This window comes from Schistocerca serialis, chromosome 5 (genome assembly GCF_023864345.2).
Source record: "Schistocerca serialis cubense isolate TAMUIC-IGC-003099 chromosome 5, iqSchSeri2.2, whole genome shotgun sequence".
Classification (NCBI taxonomy): domain Eukaryota; kingdom Metazoa; phylum Arthropoda; class Insecta; order Orthoptera; family Acrididae; genus Schistocerca; species Schistocerca serialis.
The window spans coordinates 313,215,081-313,227,283 of record NC_064642.1 but is presented as its reverse complement, the minus strand read 5'-3'; the positions used below and the strand labels follow the sequence as shown (position 1 = coordinate 313,227,283).

Sequence of the window (12,203 nt, the reverse complement as noted above, 5' to 3'; positions counted from 1 at the left end):
CTATAGTGTTGAATGTTTAACAGAAGCAAATGGTTTAAAATTTTGCTATAAATAAGAGATACAACTTATAAGAGTGGAACTTAATATGTAATGCAAGATGTTATTTTTCAAGGCCACTTTTGGTTTAAAAAATGTAGTTTTCTTTGTGACGTCCTTAAAGATCTCATGTTTGTTCATAGCTCCCAGTAGATGGCAGTGCTATAACCAGTCTCCAAAATGGTGTCCTTATCTGAGGTGTGTTCCTCCAAGCAAAGAGCAGTTCAATTGACTTCTTTTAACCATAAACCAGACCACCACAAATATTTATACGCATTTATGTAATGCCTATGACAGCAGACAGTGGATAAAAATAAGGTAAGTTGCTGAGCAAGATATCTGTTGTCAACAGAGCAAGAAGAAGGAAATTTAATCTCCTGTGCACAGCCCAGCAGCACACAGCTGTGATGTATACAATGTTTCAACAGGCAGACATTCTTATTTGAGGAGACCAATGAAAAATAATCAAGCAACTCAGTGCTCAACTTGATATCTCTATTGGTAGTGCTGACACACTTCTCCACCAGTTAGCATATTCCAAGGTTTGCACCCATTCGGTTAATTGAATTCTAACTGAATAGCATACAGAGGAAAAAAGAACACATGGGTCAAATTACTTGCTTGTTATGAGGCTGACAGCAACGATTTCTTGTCAAATATCATCACATGCGATGAAACATGGATTCACCACTTTGAGCCCAAAACAAAAGTAGTAATCCATGGGGCAGTTCACAATATTACACTTGGCTAGTAAAGTCATGGCTACACTTCTCAGGGACTCTGAGGGTATTATTCTGTTTGATGTACTCCTTCGTGATCAAACAATCAACTTTGAAATTGGTTGTGAGACTATCAGGAGATTAAAGAAACGATTCCACAAAACACAAAATGTGAATGCACTCTTACTCCATGATAGTGCAAGGCCGCCCATAAGTCTGCTCACACTAAACTTTGGTGGACCTTTCATCCCCATCCTCTCTACAGCCTGGATCTCATACCTTCTGACTTTTCTCTTTTTGGCCCACTGAAGGATGGACTCTGAGGGCACCACCACAGCAATGACAGCGAAGTTACTAATGCGGCAAGATCTTGGCTGAGAGCAGATCAACAGAGTGGTACAATGACAACGTACAGGTTCTCACATTAAGTTGGTGTATAGCCATTGAACCGAACAGAGATTACATGGCAAAAACGATTTTTATTGCCAAATAATTACAGAACTATAGGGTGTATTTAAATCATGAATAAAACCATCCTGGTATGAAAAAAAAGTGATTCATTACTTACTGAACAAACCTCATAATAATGATTTGTTGTAGATTTCACAGAATCAAGCAAAAGGTTAACTTTCTTATATGTTTAGTTTTGTATCACCCAGAATCTTGTAGATCCATTGCGGATAGATGTTGCAGTTAGATTAATAAGTATTTCATTATCTTCCACAGTTTACAGCTCTAGACCCAATCTGCAAGAAACAGAAGCTTCTCTCCATCTTTTCCTGACCTCCTACCAATCTTCCCTTCCCACTTTTCCCCTGTCTTCTTTTCTCTTCTCCAAAGATTCCTTCACTCCAATGATCCATTTGTCACTTGGTGTTACTCTAGGTCTCTTGCCTCCTACTGGTTATTTCATCAGCTGGTCTTGGTATCCTACTAACCCATATTCTCTAGAGGGAGCCCTAATACTAGAGAGCACACCCCTAGGTGGCAGATAACATGGAATGAGCCCCAGAAATAAGCATAAGAGATCTTCTGAACTCTAGATTTGAAAATAAAACAGGGAGACAGTGTAGGGGCCATGACTGTAACAAGTGTTTAAAACTGATGTACATAATATTATAAAATATCCATCGATGTTTCTTTTTTCACATAACATACAACATACTACTTTATTCCAAGAGAACACAATTCTTACTGCAGCAGATACTGCAACTGGGCCATGCAAACAATATATAGGGTAAAGAGGTAGAGTGTCATACTGTTACAATTTTAATGTGTGTGGTGTTTGTTCAAGGATAGGTCAATCACGATTCTTTTGTCAAAATTATGAATGTGTCAAGACACTGGTTGATATTTTTGAGAATATTTTATCAATAAAGTGCTTAAATATTGCCTTTAATTTAGAAAATGATAGCCCAAAGAGAGTCACCTTGTGGGAAATTTTCTCCCAGTTTAGTGCTTTATTACTTTGTGTGCAAAGATTCAGTGCAACCGCTCAATGGATTTTAATCGCTTTCTTAGAGAGTACATGGTCACTAAAGCTGCAAATTTTTCAAAACCTCAATCAGAAGAACCCTTACAAATTTATTAAAGGAGCAATAATAAAAAGTGAAATAATTTCAAAGGACTGCATTTAATATTGTGGCTTTAACATTATCATCTTTGCTTCAGTGCCATTATGGTCAGTGAGTATTTGTATAAGTAATGTCCTAGTGACTGATTTTACACAGGGCCCAAACTTTTTATGTATTTTTAACAACCCTAGGGTAAGATTTTGCTTTTGAATTCACTGAACACTTCTCACATAGTTGTCCTGTTTCTGATGCAGGAGACATACAGAATCAACTACAGAACATAAACCATTAGGAATAACAGGAATGGCAAATTACTCGTTAATCTGGAAAACAGGGCAGAGAGTGAAGACAGCAAAGATCCCAAATGAGCAATTTCTTCTGTGAAAAATTTACAAAACAAATTACTACAGAAGTACCTTTCTTTGGCATCTTAGGATCAATATTATTCTGATATAATCAAAACATCAGAAGTTCCTGCCAGAAATGCTAATTTAAACCATCATGGATGTTCAAAATGTGTTGATATACAATAAGGAAACATTGCACATAAGGGCAACAATTAATTCAGCTTACAGACGGAAAATACAAGGTGCATTTAATAATTAATATAACACTTTTTTCTCCCGGTCAATTTCAGTTGAAAAAATTTGGAATTAATTGTGGGACATAATGTAATATTCCTGCTTCAGCCCTATAGTTTCATAAAGTTCCAAGAAATGACTGCTCTATAAGGCAACCCCAAAACACCATCTGTAATGGAGGTGCTTTCCAAGCACAGATTCATCACTTCAAACCAGAAAATAAAACAGCAATCCCTAAAGTGTAGCCACACCACATCTCCTCCATAGAAAAAGCTCAAAGCCACAACCTCAGACAATAAGTTGTGGTGAGTCTTCTGGGACTCTGAAGGAGTTATTCTGTTTGCTCTCCTCCATCATGGTGCAACGATCAACACTGAATTGTATTGTGCTAGCCTAAGGAAACTGAAGAAGCAACTTCAATGTGTTCGTTGCCAAAAAAATGCAAATGAACTTGTCCTTCTTCAGGACAGTGCAAGGCCTCACACAAGTCTGTGCAACTGAGAGGGACTCACAAAATTTCAATAGACTGTTCTTCGTCACCTCCCCCCCCCCCCTCCCCTCCTCCTTTTCAGCCAGGATCTTGCACCTTCTGACCTCCATCTGTTTGGCTCAATGAAGGATGCACTCTGCGGGAAGCAATACGTGGACGAAGAGCAGGTTATTGACGACCAGTAGAACAGTACCATGTGGGCATTTAGGCCCTCCAAGTAAGGTGGCGTAAGGCCATCACACTGAATGGAGATTATGTTGAAAAATAGAGTTTTGTAGCCAAAAGAGTGGGGAATAATGTAGTGTATTGGAATCCTGAATAAAAGCAACCTCAGAATACTGTCAAATCAAACACAGATTCCAGATATTGTGAAACAAACTCAGAATCATTAGAGATGAATAACTGACTGTCAGTTGAAGCAAAATGAACACACAATGCTACCAACAAAGAAAACATCAACAAAATGTTGAGACTTCATTGTATGTAAGAGCAAGTGCCTTGAAGGTAGTGTAACATGCATAGTACTCATTAGTGATTAGTAAAAGTATAACACAAAATAAAACACCACTGATTTTCTAAAATATATTCTTGCAATTTAGTGCATATCACTGGGAAATTGCATCCAAGTTCTTTGATGGATAATACTAACCATTTTTCATTTTTCTAAGTTTATTATTTTCTTCATTATGGAGAGATGTTGACTCAGCTTTTGAATGAGAAAGCAAATAATTCAAAGACAAAGGTGTTTTCCTGGTCCTGATACCAGCTGAAAGAGAAAGAGTGAGTGGGTGTGCGGGTGGATGAGTGGGTGGGTGGGCACACCTGCATGGGTGAACATTTTGCACAATGTATAAATCCTTGTGAAACTAGTAATGTAAATTAATTTGTGGAATATAGTGAATAGATACTGCATGTAGAGTTTGACAGAGCGCTGAAAGATCCGAGTCGAAACAAGGCCCCGGGAGTAGACAACATTCCATTAGAACTACTGACGGCCTTGGGAGAGCCAGTCCTGACAAAACTCTACCATCTGGTGAGCAAGATGTATGAGACAGGCGAAATACCCACAGACTTCAAGAAGAATATAATAATTCCAATCCCAAAGAAAGCAGGTGTTGAAAGATGTGAAAATTATTGAACAATCAGTTTAATAAGCCACAGCTGCAAAATACTAACACGAATTCTTTATAGACAAATGGAAAAACCAGTAGAAGCCGACCTTGGGGAAGACCAGTTTGGATTCTGTAGAAATATAGGAACACGTGAGGCAATACTGACCCTACGACTTATCTTAGAAGAAAGATTAAGGAAAGGCAAACCTACATTTCTAGCATTTGTAGACTTAGAGAAAGCATTTGACAATGTTGACTGGAATACTCTCTTTCAAATTTTGAAGGTGGTGGGGGTAAAATACAGGAACGAAAGGCTATTTACAATTTGTACAGAAACCAGATGGCAGTTATAAGAGTCGAGGGGCATGAAAGGGAAGCAGTGGTTGGGAAGGGAGTGAGACAGAGTTGTAGCCTATCCCCGATGTTATTCAGTCTTTATATTGAGCAAGCAGTGAAGGAAACAAAAGCAAAATTTGGAGTAGGTATTAAAATCCATGGAGAAGTAATAAAAACTTTGAGGTTTGCCGATGACTTTGTAATTCTGTCAGAGACAGCAAAGGACTTGGAAGAGTAGTTGAACGGAATGGACAGTGTCTTGAAAGGAGGACATAAGATGAACAGAAGCAAAACGAGGATAATGGAATGTAATCGAGTTAAGTCGGGTGATGCTGAGGGAATTACATTAGGAAATGAGACACTTAAAGCAGTAAAGGAGTTTTGCTATTTGGGGAAGCAAAATAACTGATGATGGTCAAAGTAGAGAGGATATAAAATGTAGACTGGCAATGGCAAGGAAAGCATTTCTGAAGAAGAGAAATTTGTTAATATCGAATATAGATTTAAGTGTCAGGAAGTCATTTCTGAAAGTATTTGTCTGGAGTGTGGCCATGTATGGAAGTGAAACATGGACGATAAATAGTTTGGACAAGAAGAGAATAGAAGCTTTCGAAATGTGGTGCTACAGAAGAATGCTGAAGACTAGATGGGTAGATCATATAACTAATGAGGAGGTATTGGATAGGAATGAGGAGAAGAGAAGTTTGTGGCACAACTTGACTAGAAGAAGGGTTCGTTTGGTAGGACATGTTCTGAGGCATCAAGGGATCACCAATTTAGTACTGGAGGGTAGCGTGGAGGGTAAAAATCGTAGAGGGAGACCAAGAAATGAATACACTATGCAGATTCAAAAGGATGTAGGTTGCAGTTGGTACTGGGAGATGATGAAGCTTGCACAGCATAGAGAAGCATGGAGAGCTGCATCAAACCAGTCTCAGGACTGAAGACCACAACAACATAGTGAATAGAGGGGGGGAAAGAAAACAATTCACTGGATAAATGGGGCGGTGAGTTGTCGGTAGGCAGCATAAATAGGATTGAAAATGTTGCTAGCTTTTGGACAAAATCTTCTTTAGAGCTATAGAGTACAAATATAATTGCACAGCTACATCGTCCCAGCTGACTACATTGAGACCTCAATCTCCCTTCACTCCTTCCTCACACTCGCCTCTTCCTCACATCTGCCTCCACCCTTGCCTCATGATCTTAACTTGACTGATTCTATGCTCACACCATCCTGTTCCCTGTCTCCCTCTTCTTCCATTATACCTCACCCTCTAAATCCTGTCCTTGGAGTCATATTGTGCTGCATTCAACTCCCTCTGGTAATGTCTCCAATATCATTGTAAAATGGCATATGGATGGAGAAAAAACAAGTAACTGAATTATATAAATGATAAAAAGTCAATAAACAAGGGCAATTTTTATTTTCTTGGGTATGAGAAGAAATTTATCTCTCTACATATTTTACAAATTGTAACAGTGATATTTAATGTGCAAAAGTGTAACTGGATATATTTATTTAATGCGTGATGGATGTATTCTTGTAGTGTTCCATATAGAAAGATTATTGGAGCCTGTCTCCACATGTCAATGGAACAATGTAATTATATCGAAAAACAAAGATGCTGTGTCTGCTTGTGTCTGTACATGTGCGGATGGATATGTGTGTGTGTGCGCGAGTGTATACCTGTCCCTTTTCCCCCCTAAGGTAAGTCTTTCCGCTCCAGGGATTGGAATAACTCCTTACCCTCTCCCTTAAAACCCACATCCTTTCGTCTTTCCCTCTCCTTCCCTCTTTCCTGATGAAGCAACCATGGGTTGCGAAAGCTTGAAATTTGTGTGTGTATTTGTGTTTGTTATTGTCTCTATCAACATACCAACGCTTTCGTTTGGTAAGTAACAGCATCTTTGTTTTTAGATATATTTCTCCCACGTGGAATGTTTCCCTCTATTATATTCATATCATTAATTTGAACAATGTAATTAAAATGATTAAGATTTGTTCACTACATTTTAAGCCATCTAATCTACATAAACTATTTGGATGAATTGACACATGGATGTAAGAGACAAAAATGTTCCATAAAACAATAACAAACAAAATATCTAGGCTGTCATTTACTACAATATGCCTGCCAAATGAACATGCAAAAACTATAAACTTCAAAACATTTATCCCACCATGCCTAAAGCAGGAGGTAGGATGCCTGATAAACACATGGTTTCAGTTTTGACAAGAAATAAAATATAATATGTTAAAATGTGACACATTGGAACTGGTACACCACATATACAGAATTCTATGACTCTTCCTGCTAGTGTAAGTAGGTGCGAATTACTAGGCCTGGTATGAAGCAATAAGAAGGTGTACAGTGATTAATCCACATCGTCAATTTTAGCTTGCTGCTCCTTACTTTCCTAACCACTCAGTCTAACACTGAACTATTACTCACTGACACAATAAGAAAGGAACAGATTTGGGGAGGAGGGGGGACGTGACAAAGCACCTCTAATATTTCCCCACCCGGCTGATCTTGCAGCGATTATACACTAGCTAATTTCCAACTGTTTCTGTATGCATTGGTATACAACAGAATAGTGTGTTTTGATACACAGTGCTCTCATTAGTACAGTGACTTGCCACCACATAAGAAGAAAGACATTACAGGCACTATTTGCTGTTATTGACTGCAGTTGGGAGCTGGAGAATGGGCTGGAATACCTATTGCACATTACTCACTGCTACTTTTGTACACAATTCTATTTTCTTGGTTGAGTCATCAGCACCGGATGCTCCGATGCTCTAGCTGTGTTATGGACTGGTAGTATAGATGATTGAAGACAACCTCAGTCAACATTTAACCAACTTATAAGAAACAAGCGTCCCCAATTCAACAACTTCAATCCCTTCCACATCAGATGCTTCTTTCCATACAGCCTAGGCATCTATGATAAATGTATTACCTCCAACACTAAATGCATCAAAACCAATAACTACAACACTGCCAGACTTTTCTTTCCAATTGTTCCACTGATCTCGTCAACAGATAAATCTCCCAGACAGTCTCCAGCTCTGAGCAACACAGCTCCCTCTTTGAAAAAAAGTCAGAAAAACTCAGTGTATGAATCCAGTACTATATGGACCTCGATTATGTTTCTTGCCAAAAAGTTCATGTTTTCACAATATCAGTATCTCTATATTCCTGTTCCTGGCAAGAAATCTGTTGTGCATATCAGGTAAAACACTACTAGGTCTTCCACAAACAGTTCTATACATAATCATGGAAAAAGAGCCAGTTTGGACCTTCACTTACCAAGGAAAAAACAAACAAAAAACTAAAAAAAAAGCACATTCTATCACGGAATAAAATTTTACAATAAACTGCCCATGGAAATTAATGAAATTACTACAACACATCTGTTTAAAAAGGCAGCTAAAACATTCTTCATAAGTAACATTTACTATACAATTAAACATTACTTAAAAGATCCAGAATAGCGATTAATAATGAGATTTTGGCAAACGATAGCACGGAAAGAGCAGAGTATAACACTGTATGATAAACATGAAGAACTTTCTTATCTAACATGATATATGATTAATTGTAGACTTTTGTAATGGAAAGATGTAATTTTTTAAGAGTTATTGAAAGCTGGTGAAATCAGAAATTGTGTGGCTTTGCAACATGAGAAGTGGAGAAATTACTTGTTTATTTCTATGCTGAGAATGTAATTCTTCATAAGCATTTGATCTGAACTGTCCTCAGTTCTTTATTTATTAAACAGCTTTTCAGGATTCTGTCAAAATTTCAATTGCATCAGGATGTTAGCAAGGTGACATTGTTTAAACTCTGCTTTGTTTTACCAAAATAAGCAAATTTTAACATAGCAACAGCAGAAATGTAGGTGTTGCTCAAAATCTGCCATTGACAAATGAGTGGTTTTTCAGGAGACAGCATGGATTAGTTACTGTAAATATACTGAATGGGCTGGAAGCACAACCACACTGAAAAACTTATACAGCTCTATGGTGAACTATCTTGTTTGTGAAAACTGACAGTGAACATTACACAAACAAGAACGTAAGAAATAGGGTGTAAAAAGAGAGGGCTTTAACATTTCTAGACAGTATTCTAACTGTGGACCACAGCTTTTAAAAAATACTCCAACAATTTCAGAAATAAGCTCAGAAAGATGTGGGTCTCTCAAAGAAGTGTAAAAAAAAAGGATGAACTGTATAAAGCAACACTACAGTGAGGGCCAATAAGATGTTGCTTGTATTATGTGCATTATTGTGGGCTATTAACAATCGTGTTATGTCCATTGTTTTAGAGGTGGTGTTAGGTATTTATTTTCAGAAATATATGAATACATAGAATACAAATCACCAGTAACTGCCACAATTGTCTTGCTAGCATTATACACACTTTCTCTTGAATATATAAGCTACACTCTCTAGTCACATTAAGGTGACCACGTTTCAAAAGCTTGCATGGACTGCTGCAACAGATGTGTAGGAAGGGAGTCAATTAGGCTCTGTTGGGTACCGACAGGGATGTGGAACCATGCCAACTCCAGTGCTGTGCCCAAACCTGATCAAGGGGGCCCCATATAATCTTGATTGGATTGAGATCCGAGGAGTCAGGTGGCCAGGGGTGTACGGCAAACTCATCCTGGTGCTCGTACCGTGCACAAACACCGCAAGCTATGGGATACGTTGCACTGTCCTGCTGGTAGATACCACAGAGCCGAGGAAAAAACAAACTGCATGTAGGGGTGGACATGGTCCATAAGGATAGATGCACACTTGTGTTAATCCACTGTGCCTTCCAGAATGATGAGAGCACCCAGAAAATACCAGGAAAACACTCCTACCATAATGTTCCCTTCCCTGGCCTGGACCCTTTCCACAATTGTTGGACGGTGTGTGCTTTCAGATATTTAATGCTATACACACCACTGGTCATCTGTCCGATGGAGAATAAAATGTATTTCATTTGAAAAGGCCACCTCAGTGGATGCTCAGTTGCGGTACTACTGTGCAAATTCCAGCCTTTGTCACTGATGAACATCAATCAGCATAGGTGCATGAACCAGGTGTCTACTGCGAAGGCCCATATACAGCAACGGTCACTGAACTGTCGTTGAGAAGATACTACTGGTAGCCCCGTGGTTCATCTGGGCAGTCAGTTGCTCAACTGTTGTCCTTCTATTCACATGTACAAATTTATCATTCATCCCTGTCACCTATGCACCACCGTTGCCTCGGCTCTGGTTTTGGATAGCACCATTTTGTCACGCACAGTATACTACAACCACAGTGACACACGAACAGTTTACAAACTTAGCCATTTCAGAACTGCTTCCATCCTGGTCTCCAAAGCTAATGATGATGCCCTTTTGGCTATTCGATAAATTGCTCTGTTTCCACATTACAACAATGGCTGCACTGTTTTCTGCATCCCACCAACACACTTTATGTAGCCTCCACTGCTAGTGCTGCCACCTGCCATCTTTGAATGGTTACTGCATGCTGACATTGAACACAGGCAGTGATCACATTAATACAACTGGACTGTGTACTTCCAAAATGTGAAAAATCTACTTCAATAAATAAAATGCTCACTGTACAATGCACTTGGGGTAAGGCAAAGTCACAACTCCTGAAATCTGTCGTCCAAGGCTTCTGGCCCATTGAGCATGCACCACAGTCCTCAGTCAGCAGATAAATCATGAAAGCTGCCAATTTACACTACACACTATTAGTCCCAACCTGTGGGCAGATCGGCAGGACTAGGTCCACCGATGGGCCCCACATCAGCGGGCCCAATCTGTCAGATATCAGCGGAACGTGCCTGTGGTTCTGAAATATCATGGAAATCTGCTCGTTTGTGACCAGCTATTTACGCGCATAGTCACGAGTCCCTGACAGTGTACAAATGAACTGAGACTTAGGTGATCAATTTGTTTGTGTAATGGATAACTTGTCCGAATACTCCGAGATCCAAACAAGCCATTTCTCACACCTCCGTGCCACTCTCATCAGCAGCTGCTCAGCTAGCAACAAGGGTGGTGGCATCTCTGACTGCAAGATGTGGGGAGCAGTGGGGAGGGGAGAAGGGTTAGGAAGGAACAGGCAGGGGGTGCATGACACCAAGCAGCTATTTGGCTGTCCCCAGCCAGTGATGATGCAAGGTGTGTCTGTAAACAAAGCATTTCATCCACTGAGCCAAAAACAAGATTTTCCACTGTGTTTTTTCCAAATTTGTCTGATATTTCCCTGACTCATTTGAAATTCCCTGATTTCCAGAAGTTATGGAAATGCTGTATAAGTTCCTCTGGCTGAGGGATTAGATAAATGTCGATCTCACTTTGTGTGTTAATCATGACCTTAAAATCTCCACAAATTCTGATAAGACTGTTTTGCGTTCTTCAAGAGGACCACAGGAGTCACCCACTGACTAGATGAGATTCGTGCAATTACACCTAATTCCTGTTAACCTTTCTTATTCAGCCTTTAAGATGTCTTGCATTGCAAATGGGACTGGCTGCAGCACACATTTAGAGCCACTGTCATTTGCAGCAATCAGTGTGGACACAGACTCTGCAACCTTTCTAGTAGCCTCGAGCCCAGCATCCTTTTTTCCCTTGTATGAATGGACAAGAACTGCTTGCCTATATTGCTGAGTGATAAGTTGGTTTTACAGAGCATGAACAAGACATTGAATTTTTCAGATGTGTTCTCTGTGGTTCACCAAAATTCTGGATCCTCAGTTCAGCAAGAGGGGAACACACAATTCCAGTTCGTCAAGTAAGCCTTGAAGTAACATACACTTTAGACAGGATCGCACCTAAACAATATAGTGACTTGTGACCAAGAGTTCGCATAGACAGGAAGCCACTAGAAAATTTCACAATCTGAGCTTTTTTCTTTCTTAGGGGCAACTTCCACCTCATCCCCTCGTCTCTATCTCTTACTGATTAGGTCCAGAGTAAGGCAACAAAATGTTCCTTGGGTACATGTAACTGAAAGTAGTATATTTTGACCAAGACTCACAGCAACATCGGAAATGTTAGACAATGAGGCCTGATATGCAACAGGCACCTACTCCCACAGTCCCAACTCACTACCTGGCTACCTGCTTTGCACTGTAGGCTTTAGCTAAATGTTAATCAATCTTATCCATACACAACACAGTAAGATCAATAGCTGTTGGCAAGTAGAACGGCTCGCTGGCTGCCACTGCATTGGAGTGAGGAGGTTATGGGGTGCCAAAACCTGGGTGGAGGACAGTCGCACAGCATGGAACTGAGGTTGAATGATTAGTGCATAAGTGGGATCAAGGAAAGCC

The 12,203-nt window shown here is 39.6% G+C and overlaps 1 protein-coding gene across 2 annotated transcripts in view; it reads right to left on the bottom strand.

Moving 5' to 3' along the window:
* The window catches only part of LOC126480869 (suppressor APC domain-containing protein 2), a 108,906-nt gene that overhangs the window by 38,500 nt on the left and 58,203 nt on the right, over nt 1-12,203 (bottom strand). The gene's annotated exons all lie outside the window — the stretch shown is intronic.